Source organism: Triturus cristatus, chromosome 2_2, assembly GCF_964204655.1.
Source record: "Triturus cristatus chromosome 2_2, aTriCri1.1, whole genome shotgun sequence".
Classification (NCBI taxonomy): domain Eukaryota; kingdom Metazoa; phylum Chordata; class Amphibia; order Caudata; family Salamandridae; genus Triturus; species Triturus cristatus.
The window spans coordinates 480,721,321-480,738,099 of record NC_140582.1 but is presented as its reverse complement, the minus strand read 5'-3'; positions in this window follow the sequence as shown (position 1 = coordinate 480,738,099).

Sequence of the window (16,779 nt, the reverse complement as noted above, 5' to 3'; positions counted from 1 at the left end):
TCTGCCTTGTCTTGCAGGTGTCTCACTGTGTTTGAGAATGCCTTCACATGCAACTGCAACTCACGAACCAAAGGTTACAGCGAGGACAGTTATGATTCATTGTTGGTAACACTATCAATACGTTTATTGTGGTCTGCACAAAGAAGAAACATATAGACCTTCACTCAAACTCTTTGCTGTGACCCACTAATGCAGGCTTCATCTTGGAAAGGGCAAAGTTCTCTTCTCCTGAAGCAAATTGCAAGGATTCTGTTCTGGGTTTCATGGCCAAGGCTTTGTCTGATCTTGGTCTCATCATGTCAGACCAGTCAAAGGGCAATGCAATGGAGCACCGGCGGTCCCTCATGTCATCAGGTTAAACCAGCATCCGCTGTGCACTCCCAGTGCTCTCAACTGCAGTATGCACCACGTGCCGTATTGGAAGGGCCCCCACCCTGGAGAAATCTGAGGCAGTTTCTTCACAACAAAGGCCCACTAAGCACCACTGAGTCCTGGAGCAGGTCAGATAGTAAGATTCAGCTACTTCAGCAAATAGTGCACCAATAGTCTTAGGGCATGCTCCAAGTTTTCAGTGGGAGTTCCAACTTGATTCTCGGACGACCACAGATCAGCATCTGGCTTCATGGGTAAGCCCACAATTCCCTGAGCTGAAGTATATTCTCCGGAAGCCAGGAGATGCCAGGGATCGAAATTTGGGGCACAGTGGTAAACTCAAGCATGCAGGATAATTAACGAGTCCCGAGAGCTCAGCAGAAATGCATCCACTGACATCCTCATTTGTAGCCGCGCCCCCATAAGCAATTTTCACTTGGAATGGAAAGATGAAGAGATAGGTGTAGAATTAAAGGTATGCTGAATGCTTAATTGCCTGAGGCAACTCAAATCGAAAAATATTTCAAGATTCAATACCAAAGCACCAGAAGGTTTGAATATAGAAGAAGATTTGTATGTCCATTTTTAAAACTTTGTGAATCTGTAATATGCATTTTTTTTTACATTTTTAGATGTAGTGGCTTCATATAGACACAACAGCACTTTCACAGTTTTATTTATTTTATAATTTAGAATATCGTCTGATGGATTTGGGTATGTATGGTTTAACTTTTTATAGTATGTATGAACCAAGCGTACTGTTTGATTTTATACATAGGCATAAATGTTTAGAATCATTTTTTATGCTAGATTCATACAATTTTGGTGATGGACAGTGGTTCCCCCTTCTCCCTGTCTTTTTCCTTCTCTGCCTAAACTAATTTTGAGTAAGGAAAGGTTGAGGTTATCTTCCAATGTGTCAGGGGCACTTGCACAGATTCCTCTAATAGAAAAATGATGGGATGTGAACATAACATTGATGTTATTCATCTTTTGACAATAGGAGAAGTTATGAAAATTATTTAAATATTATTTTTTAATGCCTTTGCTAATTGAGGGTTTTCTAAATTTAAAATAAAAAATTTAGAAGTATGCGAATTCTATTATATGTATTTAATGCCATGATTTGCACACTACTTACATTAAGGTATTTGTAAAGGAATTGCACTCTGCACTATTGGTGTGAGAAATGTTTCTAAAAGATTTGGTACGATGTGTTTGCGTAGTGGTAGTAACTGTGTAAACCATGAGTAAGACGATTGTCACTTAAAATTTTTGGAATCTATATGTGTGTTTAAAATAGAAAAAATGGCGACTACTAACTGTTTTGAGAAAGAACGCGGAGGCAGTAGGAACGTATTAACCAGTAGCCACAATAAAGCCTACCTTGAAAAGCAAGTCTGAGCGTGCTGGAGCCTGTTTTTGAAGTGGAAAGTGGGTATATCGATATACACGGACGTGGTCGAAACGCCTTCTTTTGCCAATTTAATATAAAAGTAAACTTTACATACCTGTTGGAGTGGGCTCGTGAATTTCCTATCAAGGCATCCAGTTGCGTGTGAAATATATATATATATATTACCTACTGGCGGTCGCCAGTAGGTAGATATAGTTAGGACCCATTTTCCATAGGAAATCCACAACATTCTGTTTGGAATAACTTTGGCGCCGATTGACGAATCTTCACAAAAGTTTCCAAACTTTTGGCCAGCTCTGGTCCGCTCCTATCCCAAAAGTTTCACAGTGATTCATCAAGTGGGGGCTGAGAAATAACAGGGGTCCCAAAACAGGTTTTCCCCATGCATTTTCCCATAGGACCTTTAGCCGCAGCTACAGCCCGAACTGCTGAACGGGATTACACCAAATTTGGAAACAAGGTAGTCCTCAGTTCAGACTCATGCCTTTTGCTTAAATGGTGTAAATCCGTTGAGTAGTTCCTGAGAAAATTACAGTTAAATGTACATATATATCTATGGCCTCGGCGGATCCGCGCACCCTCCCGATCACGAGCTGAATTTTAATTGGCTACCTACACTCTGAATCAGGAAGTGTTGGCAGCCATCTTGTGCCTCGGTAGAACCGAGGCACAAGAAACACGAAAAAAAAGTCCCAAGGCCCCAAAAATGGTTTCTTTTTTTTTTTAAACAAGAGGATGCGCGCTGGATGCGCGCATCCTGCCGATAGAAAAATTAATTCAGCGCGGGCTCCCGCGATAAAATATGCTAATTTGCCCCCGGGGGGCCAAATCCCAGGGGCATAATGAAAAATTAAGTGTGGGGGGATCCTAATCCCCCCCACACTGCCCTGGGGACTGCCACCCCCAGGACTCTAACATAATATTGGTGGGGGGCTCACGGCCCCCCGCAGCCCCGGGGACCACAACCCCCCGGGGCTTCTTTGAAATGGGTGGGGGGGTCTCAGGCCCCCCCAGCCCCTGGAACTGCCACCCCCCGGGGCAACTTAAAAATGTGGGAGGGGGCCGCGCGGCCCCCCTCCTGGAACCTTGTATAGGCCCTGGGGACCACCACCCTCCTGCAGTGTCCCGGGGTGCCCAGCCCCGGGACACTTTAGTTTGCGTGCTCCCGCCCTGTCATTGCAGGGGCCAACTAGCCCACCAGGTACTTCCACTAAGCGCCACGGAGATGCATTGCCGAGTGTTGTAAAAAGGGGCGTGGCCTCTGAACACCTCTCTGCAACGCAGCTCCTTGGCACATACTGGAGGTACCTGGTGGGATAGTTGGCCCCCAGGGGACCGCAGGATTGAAGAGGAATTAATTCCCCAACTTAAAACGTGCCACAGGGCATGTTTGCACACGTTACCTCAGGCCCCCTTCCTTCACCATTTTACAAATATTCCTCTAAAATCAGACGAACTACAAATTCCAATTTACTCACCTGTTATCAGGAGAGAACCCAGTGCTGCATCTTTTAGCCCAGCACTGACCCTGAAAAGTAATTCTAAGCGTACTTACCAGTAACTTGTATTTCCTTCCATAGGAATCCATTATGTGGTTTTCATCAGAAAAGTTTCTAAGTGTCCATTTTCACAAACTAAAAATATTCCTAAAAAATCGTCTGTATGACTTAACCCCTTCGGTGCCACGCCCTTTCCCCCTCCTGTGCCGGGCGTTTCCTTAGTGGGCGGGTTTCATGACGAGATAGTCTCGTCATGGGCACAGCGCGACCGTGCTCCATGACGAGACTATCTCGTCATGGGCACAGAAGAGGTTAAACACATTCTTTCAACTGTTTACAGGAGATTCACCAGTGTTGGATCCAGGATACACCTCCGAGTAAGAAAAAGTAACGATAACACCACTTACCTGCTAAGTGAATTTTCTGCCATAGGATAACATTGGTGATTCTATGTGAAAAAATGTCTAAGTGTCAACTTTTAAAATACAATAATATTCCTTAAAAATCACTACTGTAACCAAAACGTGTTTACTCAACTGTTTACGGGAGATGTCCAAGGACTGAATCTAGGATCCATTCCTGTGGTTAGAAAAGTAATCCATAAAGTAACTAATTGCATTTGACTAGAAATTCACATTGAGCTCAATGTTGCATTGTGTTTGAAATTGTGTTGCCCATTGCAACAACTATAACTACTGTACTTAAAAGTCTATTGCCTATTTGCAAAGTAGTTAAACTAAAGTAAAAAAATCAGTATAACAATTAATACATTAAAATTGTCAATTACTAAACCTTTGAAATTCACTGAAAAAACCCTAGGTTTCAGGCCTGATATAGTTCGGGATTAGCATTTAAAAAAACCTTTGAAATTCACTGAAAAAACCATAGGCACAAGAAACACGAAAAAAAAGTCCCAAGGCCCCAAAAATGGTTTCTTTTTTTTTTTAAACAAGAGGATGCGCGCTGGATGCGCGCATCCTGCCGATAGAAAAATAAATTCAGCGCGGGCTCCCGCGATAAAATATGCTAATTTGCCCCCGGGGGGCCAAATCCCAGGGGCATAATGAAAAATTAAGTGTGGGGGGATCCTAATCCCCCCCACACTGCCCTGGGGACTGCCACCCCCAGGACTCTAACATAATATTGGTGGGGGGCTCACGGCCCCCCGCAGCCCCGGGGACCACAACCCCCCGGGGCTTCTTTGAAATGGGTGGGGGGGTCTCAGGCCCCCCCAGCCCCGGGAACTGCCACCCCCCGGGGCAACTTAAAAATGTGGGAGGGGGCCGCGCGGCCCCCCTCCTGGAACCTTGTATAGGCCCTGGGGACCACCACCCTCCTGCAGTGTCCCGGGGTGCCCAGCCCCGGGACACTTTAGTTTGCGTGCTCCCGCCCTGTCATTGCAAACTGCTTTGCTTCATTGAAGCGAGAGCAGGGAAACTTGCTCTCGCTTCAATGAAGCAAAGCAGATTGCTTTTCCACATGGGGAGCAGCATGTTAGCTGCTCCCACCGTGGAAAAGCAATGCCGGCTCCCGCAGGACGTGGGGAGCCGGCTGGGAGCGTGGGGAGATTGGGGAGTAGTAGTAGCCCGGGACGGGGGCCACGTGGCCCCGGGGGCCATAAGTGGCCACAGAAGGGGGGCAAGGAAGCCCCCCTCCAAAATAAAAAAATAAAAAACAAAAGGACCATGCCCTGGGGGATGAGGTGATATGTGTGCAAACGCGCCCTGTGGCGCGTTTTAAGTTGGGGAATTCATTCCTCTTCAATCCAGAGGTCCCCTAGGGGCCAACTAGCCCACCAGGTACTTCCACTAAGCGCCACGGAGATGCATTGCCGAGTGTTGTAAAAAGGGGCGTGGCCTCTGAACACCTCTCTGCAACGCAGCTCCTTGGCACATACTGGAGGTACCTGGTGGGATAGTTGGCCCCCAGGGGACAGCAGGATTGAAGAGGAATTAATTCCCCAACTTAAAACGTGCCACAGGGCATGTTTGCACACGTTACCTCAGGCCCGCCCCCTTCCTTCACCATTTTACAAATATTCCTCTAAAATCAGACGAACTACAAATTCCAATTTACTCACCTGTTATCAGGAGAGAACCCAGTGCTGCATCTTTTAGCCCAGCACTGACCCTGAAAAGTAATTCTAAGCGTACTTACCAGTAACTTGTATTTCCTTCCATAGGAATCCATTATGTGGTTTTCATCAGAAAAGTTTCTAAGTGTCCATTTTCACAAACTAAAAATATTCCTAAAAAATCGTCTGTATGACTTAACCCCTTCGGTGCCACGCCCTTTCCCCCTCCTGTGCCGGGCGTTTCCTTAGTGGGCGGGTTTCATGACGAGATAGTCTCGTCATGGGCACAGCGCGACCGTGCTCCATGACGAGACTATCTCGTCATGAGCACAGAAGAGGTTAAACACATTCTTTCAACTGTTTACAGGAGATTCACCAGTGTTGGATCCAGGATACACCTCCGAGTAAGAAAAAGTAACGATAACACCACTTACCTGCTAAGTGAATTTTCTGCCATAGGATAACATTGGTGATTCTATGTGAAAAAATGTCTAAGTGTCAACTTTTAAAATACAATAATATTCCTTAAAAATCACTACTGTAACCAAAACGTGTTTACTCAACTGTTTACGGGAGATGTCCAAGGACTGAATCTAGGATCCATTCCTGTGGTTAGAAAAGTAATCCATAAAGTAACTAATTGCATTTGACTAGAAATTCACATTGAGCTCAATGTTGCATTGTGTTTGAAATTGTGTTGCCCATTGCATCAACTATAACTACTGTACTTAAAAGTCTATTGCCTATTTGCAAAGTAGTTAAACTAAAGTAAAAAAATCAGTATAACAATTAATACATTAAAATTGTCAATTACTAAACCTTTGAAATTCACTGAAAAAACCCTAGGTTTCAGGCCTGATATAGTTCGGGATTAGCATTTAAAAAAACCTTTGAAATTCACTGAAAAAACCATAGGTTTCAGGCCTGATATAGTTAGGAATTAGCATTTAAAAAACCTTTGAAATGCACTGAAAAAATCATAGGTTTCAGGTCTGATATAGTTAGGAATTAGCATTTAAAAAACCTTAGAAATTCACTGAAAAAATCATAGGGTTTAGGAAAAGTTATAGTTAGTTGGACATTGCACTAGTACAAAACCCGTGAAATTCCCCCATTATAGTTAGTTCAGCTAACTATAACTCACGTCCCCGCAATGCACTGCTGATGACGTCACATATTACATCACTCATGACATGGTCTGTGACATCACTGATGACATCACTGATGACATCTCTTTTTTTTTTAATTTTTTTTGTTAACACTTCTTTTTATTGATTTTTCATTTCGTAACACAACAATACACAATTGCGTCACCGGCAAACTTGTTAACTTGAGGAATTCCAGACAAGTTCAGCTCTCATATCCTCCTTCTTCCACAGAATAGTGTTTATGATTCCTACATCCCCGCAGTCCTTAGCATTTCATCCTGTCCTCTGATTATCACTTGGCTGCCACTTCCAACTCATTCACTTAGTCTTGGGGGAAGCAGCTCATAGGGTGTCTCAGTTTCTCCCCCGCTATTTCTCGTCTGCTAACCCCAAATGTTTCTTTTTTTTTTTATCCTTTTTTTTTTATTTATTTTTTATTTTTATTGAGTTGACAGATGTTATACAAAGAAAATCCACAAGACAGTGAAACTTAATTATCCATCAAATGCCTTAATGAGCTTTTAGCAAAATAGATACAGAAATAATTGAATTATGGCTGCTAAAGATTTCTCCAACTGGTTAATGGAGCCCAAATGGCCCTCCCCTTATCCCTTACTGTAGCACTTTTTAATTCAAATAAACATAATTCTATATTATGTATCCCGAGCAGCCTTGCCAGCCACATTTGAAATGTGGGAGGAGAAGAGTCCTTCCAACCTGCAGAAATAATAATACGAAGCACAGCTATACAAATAAACACCAAAGCTTCCGCATTGTTACATAATTTCATACTCCTGTCTACTCCCATTAACATCAATGTGGGAGAAATAGTAATTTTGCATTTTAAAAGCCCCTCCAAAAAGATTGATAATTCTTTCAAAATGATAGACAGCTTTTCACACTGGTAGAACATATGTATTAAATCCGCTGGGTTTTTATCACTTCTAGGGCAATTATCCTTCATCACCAGACCCCACGCCGGGAGCTTTGCCGGCGTAAAATACAAATTAAATAGTGTTTTATAGTGCTGGGCCCTCAAGTTGGATGAACGAAATACTTTCTTATTTAACATTAGAGCAAGATCTAAGTCCACATCGGGATCCCCTGTTTTGACTGCTAATGAGGACTCTACTTTCTCCAGATCATCCTGAATTCCCTCCAGCAAATGACTGTATATAATTTTTATTTTATTACCCCCGTTCCCCACATAGTCCACCAAAGGAAAACTAGTGGATGTTATGATTCTTGGTCTAAAAGCCGTCACTGATTTTACTACTTGTCCGTACAAGAACCAGTGATTAGAAGAGATCCCGAATTTCGACTGAAATCCTTCAAAACTTAAAAATTCCTCCCCCTCCAACAAATCGCCTACAGATCTGATACCATTTTCGCTCCAGAGAGGATTAATCATATTCATGCCCAGAAACGGAAACAAATTAGAGTTCCAAAGAAGGAGATAAGAGTTGTACTTCGGGATTTCCAATAACTTTTGAACTGCTTTCCAAGTCCCCCAAATCCCATTCACTACCTTCAATCTAGGCTTTTTATAAAATCTCCAATCAACCTCCCTTAGGAGTAGCCCTATAGCATTTTTCCCAAAAAAAGTTCAAAAATGGAAGGGGGGGCCTGATGACTTCCCTGGGCCGCTACTAGACTGGAGTCACGATGAAAAAGGATTGACATATGTGCAAGTAGACAAGATAGATGATATAGCCGAATGTTTGGAAGAGCAAGACCACCCCTATCAAACGGGAGTGACAAAAGGTTCATCGAACGTCTGGTTTTCCCGTATTGCCAAATGAACCTATTAAAAAGGCCTTCTAGATTTTTTAAGATTTTTTCCTCTAATAATATTGGGATAGCTCGAAACAAATAAAGAATCTTAGGAAAAAATGTCATCTTAAGTACATTAATCCTTCCCACCAGGGAAAGGTGTAAAACATCTAGCCTTTTTAACTCTGCTTCCATTGCAACCATAAGAGGGCTATAATTTTCCGTAATGATCTTGTCAACGTCCGCATTAATTTTAATCCCTAGATAGACTGCTGAATCTAAATATCTATTATCTGACCTAGTGATATTCTTAGTGCAGATAATCTGGGTCTTCTCTTCATTAAGCAGATATCCAGACCTACTACCAAATTCCTTAGCCAGCTCCACTAATGCAGGCAATGCCTGATGAGGATCACTAGTAAAAATCGCCAGATCGTCCGCATAAGCTAACAGTTTAGTTGTATAACCATTAGAAATAACGGGGCAAATCCGGTGACAGTCCATTATCTTTAGGATTAGGGGGTCAATATAAAGTGCAAATAGTATCGGAGAGCAGGGGCAACCCTGCCGCGTGCCTCTTTTGATCAATATCTTCTCCGACTTCTCGCCCATTACCGATACCCTGGCCACAGGGTCTAAATACATAGCTCGCAGAGCTTTGATGATCTTGGGGCCGAAGCCCCTTAGAGCGAGGATACGCCATAAAAAGTTTCAGACTACGCGGTCAAAGGCTTTCTCCGCGTCAAGGAGGATCATGGCCATCTCCCTCCCCCCAGCAGCATGGGCATCGAAAAGAGCTATGGCCCGACGAGTGTGGTCCGTGGTGCCCCGCCCGGGCACAAACCCATGCTGCCAAGGAGAGACAAGACCTCCAATGACCCTCCCCAGCCTTTTAGCCCAAATTTTTGAGTATAGTTTTGTGTCTGCATTAATGAGTGAGATAGGCCGGTAAGATCCTGGCTTCTCTTTGGGCTTTCCTTTTTTATAAAATATAATAATATTGGTCTCCTTCCAGGAGTCTGGAATAATACCTGAGCACATAATGCCATTGAAAAGATCTAACAAAATGGGAAGTAACTCATTTTCCAAAGTTTTATACACCTCCATTGGGATTCCGTCGGGACCCACAGCTTTCCCAACAGCTAATTCTCGCAGGGCATCTTTAATCTCAGTCAACGTTAGATCCCTTTCAAGCTCCTCTCTTAAAGCTACATCGAGTAACGGGCCTGTATTACCATTCTCTAACCTATGGCACTCTTGCTGTTGACTTAGATGATTCTCATCATCATACAGTTTTTGATAAAACTTTTTAAAGACTTTTAGTATGCCCTTGGTCTCCGAATATGTCTTCCCCTCATCCTGTATAGTCGTGATTTCACTCTTTGATCTATCCTGTCTGATGCGTAATGCCAGAATCCTACCCGCCTGTTCCCCGGTCTCATACCGCTTCGCCTTTGATGCCTGGTACTCCCCGACCGCCTTCCGTGTAACCAATTTCTGCAAATCAGCTTTAATAACCGCCATTGTTCTAAAGCTCTCCAGCCCATCCGAGCCTCTCGCTATTTCTTGACTATGCAGCTTCTCCGCTTTTGCCAGATCGACCATAAGCTTATCAACCATTGCCGTATCCTCCTTCCTTAACCTGGCCGAGCAACTAATAGTTTCCCCCCTAAAAGCCGCCTTAAAGGCTTCCCAAACCCCATTCTTAGAGGCACTGTATCTGTTTGCATCAAAAAACTCCCCAGACCAATTTTTGATATGTTCAATATACCTCCGATCAGATAATAATTTTCTTTCGAATGTCCAATTAGTGTGCTTTTTTCCCGAACAATCAGCCCTATATGACAAAACAAGAGGATTATGATCGGAGATTAATCTGGGGAGTTTCCTGATTGTAACCTTATTAAGTTCAGATTGAGAAATAAAAAAGTAATCTAATTTAGTGTATTTTTGAAACGGATTTGAAAAATATGTAAACCCTGGGTCCTGTGGTTCCTTTTCACCCCAGACATCTTTGAGCCCATGCGAGGATATAAGGGAGGACAATGCTCGATACACCCTAGGTTTCCTTCCTTGATATTCAGCCGTATTATGCCAAACTGTGGATATATTTAAGTCCCCGCAGACTATCAGAGGTGTTGGCCAGCCTGCCAACTCTTCTTCCAGATAATCAAAGATATCTGGGTCATCGCAGTTTGAGCCATAGATAGAACAGATTGTGACTCCTAACCTTAATTCTGCAATGACCCAGCGACCTGACCTGTCACTTTTAACCCTCTTCGCACCCCCTAAGGATGTTCTGGCCAACAAAGCCACACCCCTAATCGTGGAAGTCTGTGAAGAACAGACAATCAGCTCATACCCTCTTATATTCAGCAAATTACGTTTGGCCCAGGGGAGATGGGTCTCCTGTAAACAGATTTGGGTCCCAATTACGATCCGGTAAAAAAAATTCCCGTACGACTCGTATCCGGTCTTTTTACCGTACGAATCGTACAAGTGCCGTACAAACTGGCAATCACGATTCGCATGGTAAAAAGTCCATACGAACCGCCTTGGGAATTATTCCCCACACGTCCTCGGGTCGGAAAATGTGTCCGACACGTCCTCGGACGATTTACCGTACAAACGTGAAAAGCGAAGTCCGACCGGGGATTCACGATCCGTCCCGGCCGTCCGAATGTACAACCGTATGGTTAAAAGACCGTCCGCACTGAACTCCAATAGCAACCATGGAGACGTCCAAACAGGTGCCCGGTACGCGCCGTACCCCCCCCCCCAGCCCCCGCATGTACGCGCCGTACCCCCCAGCCCCAGCATGTACGCGCCGTACCCCCCCAGCCCCCGCATGTACGCGCCGTACCCCCCCAGCCCCCGCATGTACGCGCCGTACCCCCCCAGCCCCCGCATGTACGTGCCGTACCCCCCCCAGCCCCCGCATGTACGCGCCATACCCCCAGCCCCCGCATGTACGCGCCGTACCCCCCGTGTATGTACACCCGAGTACGTGTCGAACCCCCCCGTGTATGTACACCCGAGTACGTGTCGAACTGTACGTGTCGAATCCCCCATGTATGTACACCCGAGTACGTGTCGAACCCCCCGTGTATGTACACCCGAGTACGTGTCGAACTGTACATGTCGAACCCCCGTGTATGTACACCCGAGTACGTGTCGAACTGTACGTGTCGAACCCCCCGTGTATGTACACCCGAGTACGTGTCGAACCCCCCGTGTATGTACACCCGAGTATGTGTCAAACTGTACATGTCGAACCCCCCGTGTATGTACACCCGAGTACGTGTCGAACTGTACGTGTCGAACCCCCCGTGTATGTACACCCGAGTACGTGTCGAACCCCCCCGTGTATGTACACCCGAGTACGTTCGAGTCGTACCCCCACCCGTGTATGTACGGTGCGTACCCCCAGCGCGCTGGGGGTACGCACCGTACATACACGGGTGGGGGTACGACTCGAACGTACACGAGTGTACATACACGGGGGGTTCGACACATACTCGGGTGTACATACACGGGGGGGTTCGACACGTACTCGGGTGTACATACACGGGGGGTTCGACACGTACTCGGGTGTACATACACAGGGGGTACGGCGCGTACATGCGGGGGCTGGGGGGGGTACGGCGCGTACATGCGGGGGCTGGGGGGGTACGGCGCATACATACGGGGGCTGGGGGGGGTACGGCGCTTACCGGGCCACCTACTCTGGTCGTTTCGCGCCGTACTTCGCTTTTCCGGCACTTTTTGGGTGCCGTAAAAATATTGCCGTCTGGACTGCTGTCGGTTCGAATCGTAATTCCTGGGTCGTGAAACGCGGCCTGAGAGCATTCCGACGTCACGTCGGCGCATTCCCCGGATCCCATTTGTATGTATCTTTTCGTCGGTCGGTGTTTTGTACGACTCGTACGGAAATGGTGTTTCCGTGCGAATCGTACTTGCATGTTTGTAAAGTTTTACGACCGGGTACGAGTCGGACGGAAAAAAGCCTCCGTCCGACGGTTCGTACCCGGTTTTTGCCGGATCGTAATCGGCACCTAAATCTAGCCTATTTTGTCTTACTAGAAACTCCAACCCTTGACGCTTCTTCCAGTCATTCAGACCACAAACATTAATAGTACCAATTTTAATACTCATACTGATAAGAATTTTCTAGACAGCCCAGCCATACCAAAACCCTATAAAAAACAGAACTACCGAAACAGACAATTAGAATGTCAGCAATAGAACAAAATTCAAAACTATAAGTCCTTCTACAACACCTGATCAACTCATTTTTATTTTTACACCCCCTATTCTGTGCCCACCCCCCTGAACCCCCCCACCCCAAACCTCCCAGCCGCCCATCACCCTCCCCAACCCCCTTAGATGAGGCGCTCAGACCTAGTCTGTGCATGTGATGTGTGCAGTGGTCTCAACCGAGGAATAAAGACAACAAATACCATCTACAGATCCAAGGATCGGAGAAAACCATAAGGGTTAATCCTGGAGAAAGAAACTCAAGAGCCATGCCGCCACATAATGCCTAATTATCCAAAGAGTCAAGAAACTCCTTTGCCTTAATCTCAGAGGCAAAATAAAAAGATTTCCCTTCCTTGATAATTTTAAGCTGAGCAGGGTTTATCAAATACACTTGTAGTTTCTTCTCCTGGAAAGGTTTAATAAGCTGGCGTAATCTCCATCTCCTTTCCACCGTGGCATGGCAAAAATCCGGGCGAACGAAAAAAGACAATCCTTCAACAGTTCTCTTTGCGTCGGGTCTCGCTTTTTCCGCAACTAGCTGTCTTAATATAAAATTGCCAAAGAAAATCAGGATTGCCCTCGGCTTGTCCCCTTCTCTGGAATTTGAGCGAGCTCTAAAAGGAGTACGATGAGCCCTCTGAATCTCGGACTGCCAGTTCCAGGTGGCAAGCTCTGGAAATGCTTGAGCAAACAGTTTAAGAATAAAGGCTTTGATATCTGACCCTTCAACCCCCTCCGGGACCCCTAGGACCCTAAGATTATTCCGTCTTCGCCTATTTTCCAAGTCCTCCAATTTCCAATTGGATATCCGACATCTGTGAACTCTGAGCATCAGCTTTATTTACTGTATCAGTGGCCTGAGCCTCTGACGACACGATCGTCTCCTCCAAATTTGATACTCTGTCACCCAATGAGGCGCTAACCTTTGACAGCCTCCTCACAGCCCCCTGCATTTTCCTCATTGCGGCTTGTGTCTTCCTGCTGTCTTGACGTGTCTCCTCCCGGTGAGAAATAATTTCCTGGTGTATAGATTCCAGTAGGGCCTGTGTGGTGACCCCAGAAGGACTTGCTTGCGATGACATGGCCGGTGGGTGAACCCAGCTGCTTTCATGATTAATTTGATCCTTTAAAGTTGCCACTGGCCTGACTGCAGTGATAGGAGGCTCCTGTTCTATATCACTGTCCGTACCATGTGTGCTGCCATCTGAGGAAGAGCGATGTTCATCATCGTCATCTGACCACTCAGAAACTGAGAAAAAACTCTCACTAGGGACTTTTTCCATTGCACTTGGCTCTGAGTCCCCTGAGACAGTTCCAAGAGTAGCTGAGGGGGCACTGCCAGTCTCTTGAGAGACATCCTTCCCAACCTGTAGCCCCTTGGCTCCTCCGATAAACTGATGGCCCGTCTTAGGACTCACTACAGTCAGGGAGACCTCAGCTGCGTCCTCAGGAGGCTTCCCTGTGGGGGTAACAATGGTCGCCGTTGAGACAGCAGCCAGCGTAATCCCTTCGTCAGGAATAGAGGTGACTAAAGCCTCCCCCAGCACATCAATGCCTACGCTGCAGTCTTCAGTAGAGAGAGGTTGCTTTCCACGTACTCCCTCACCAGGATCCACAAGGGGAGTTCTTTTAGCTCCCTTCTCCTTGCCAGATTTCAATAACATGCTTACAATAGAGGGGGCTGTGGTAGGGGCAGGGGTCGGGGCAGGGGCAATAGCGCACTGGCGAGTCTTACCGGCTAGCTGTTGTTTCCTAGCAAAGGAAGAATGAATCTCAGCCGGTATATTTGCCTGCTCCTGCGACGCCATTCCGCCTTCCGCTCCTCCCTTCTTTTTGAGTCCAGCCACTTTAGAGTTGCTTCCTTTTGGAGGCATGGCAGCTGTATTTGACAGTCGAGCTCCTCGTCTTATCGTAAGGGGACTTGAACTGCCTGGACTTTCCTCCCGAACGCCGTCCACGGCACCAAAATCCCACGACACCTCACAAGGGCAGCCGACTCCGTTCCACTGCCTCCGCTGCCTCCGCTGCCTCCGCAACCACCACTGTCTCCGCCCACAGCCAGCCGATACTCTCCACCGATGAAGGGAGCAAACAGCTGAAGCCACCAATGCACGAAGTATGCCGCCGCCTAAACCACAGCCACAGCGAAGTAGAAGAATCATCCCAAACCCGGCTCTCCTTCAGTCCGCCGTAACAACTTCCCGTTTTTTTTTCTCCAAATGATCTCACAATACGATCTTCATCCTCCTCGCGACCTGCTGCTTAAGACCGCAACTATGCGGCCGCCATCTTGCCTCGCAGTGACTGTGTGTTTCTGTAAAATTTAAAAATGTTTAATATATATAGGGAAATGCATATTGAAGAATGAGTGGATGTATAAGTGTCTGAATGGATGTTTTACTAGGTGCGTGACTGATTCTGTAAGTGAGTGGTTAAACATATCTTACTGAATGCATGGGTTAGTGACTAAACTGTGTGAATCTCTGTATCCGTCTGTCTGTTGGTGTATGAGCGACTGCATGGGTTTGTGAATAACTACATAAGTGTCTATATGAGTTATTGATTGGTTGTCTGAGTATCTGTATGGGTGCCAAAGTGTTTGTGTGGGTGGGGTGTGCGTGACTGTGTGCATAGATGTGTGAGTGGATGATTCACTGGGTGCATAGTTTGAAGTGTGCATCTATGATGGACTGTATGGGATGGTGAGTGTGTGTATGGGTGTGTTAGTGAGTGAATGTATATGTCATTGGTACATGTGTAAGTAACTACATATATGAAAGGCAGTATACATGTGTGTTAGAGTATATACATGGCTATAAGGGAGAGTGTGTGATTGTGAGAGTGGCTGCATGGATGAGTGTTTGCTTGTATCAGTGATTGTATAAGAATGTAAGAATGCGCTAGTATTTGTATGAGTAAGTGAGCTGGTGTGTGTATAACTGTATAGGTGAGTAAATGGGAGTGTGAATAATTATTTGCATGACTGACTAGGTGTGTGAGTACCTTAATGGATGAGTGGCGGTGTGTGAGTGTCTATGTAGGTGTATGAGTGTATATGATAGTCCTGTACTGAGTGACCGTAAGTATGAGTTATTGTACAGGTGAGTGAGTGGATGTGTGTGGTTATGTAGTTATTGGTGTTGGAGTGTCAATGGTTTTGAGAAAGGCAGTCTGTAATTTATAGTGGGTGTATCAAAAGTTATATTAGGGTGTGAGAAGATGCATATAATTTTTACATGGATGATGTCATCAGTGATGTCATCAGTGATGTCATTTGAGATGTCATCAGTGATGTCACTGACCATGTCATGAGTGATGTAATATGTGACGTCATCAGCAGTGCATTGCGGGGGCGCGAGTTCTAGTTAGCTGAACTAACTATAGCGGGGGAATTTCACGGGTTTTGTACGAGTGCAATGTCCAACTAACTAAAACTTTCCCTACAACCTATGGTTTTTTCAGTGAATATACATACATACATACATATATATATATATATATATATATATTCACTGAAAAAACCATGGGTTTCACACACGTTATAGTTAGGAATTAGCATTTAAAAAACCTTTGAAATTCAGTGAAAAAACCATAGGTTTCACACACGTTATAGTTAGGAATTAGCATTTAAAAAACCTTAGAAATTCAGTGAAAAAACCATAGGTTTCACACATGTTATAGTTAGCTGGACATTTTACTCGTAAAAAACCAATGAAATTGCCCCGTTATAGTTAGTTCAGCTAACTATAACTCGCGCGCCCGCAATGCACTGCTGATGACGTCACATATTACATCACTCATGACATGGTCAGTGACATCACTCATGACATCACTGATGACATCTCAAATGACATCACTGATGACATCATCCAGTGAATGTGTGTTTTTCTGAAAATTAAATATGTTTTATATATGTATATCTCAAGGTCGATGGAAGAATAAATGGGTATATAAGTGTCTAAATGGATGATTTGTTTTTGAAAAATTGATTGTGTAACTGACTGATTAAGTGTATCATAGTGAATACATGGCTTAGTGAGTAATGTTTAAATATGTAAATATCTGTATCAGTCTCTCACTTTGTGTATAAGTGGCTGCATGGGTTGGTGAGTAGCTACATGGGTGTCTATATAGGTTATTAGTTGGTTTTTTGAGTATCAGTCTGAGTGTCTGCATGGTTCGGTGGGGGGTATTACGTAGTGCATAGGTGCATGAATGAGTGACTCACTGTTTGTA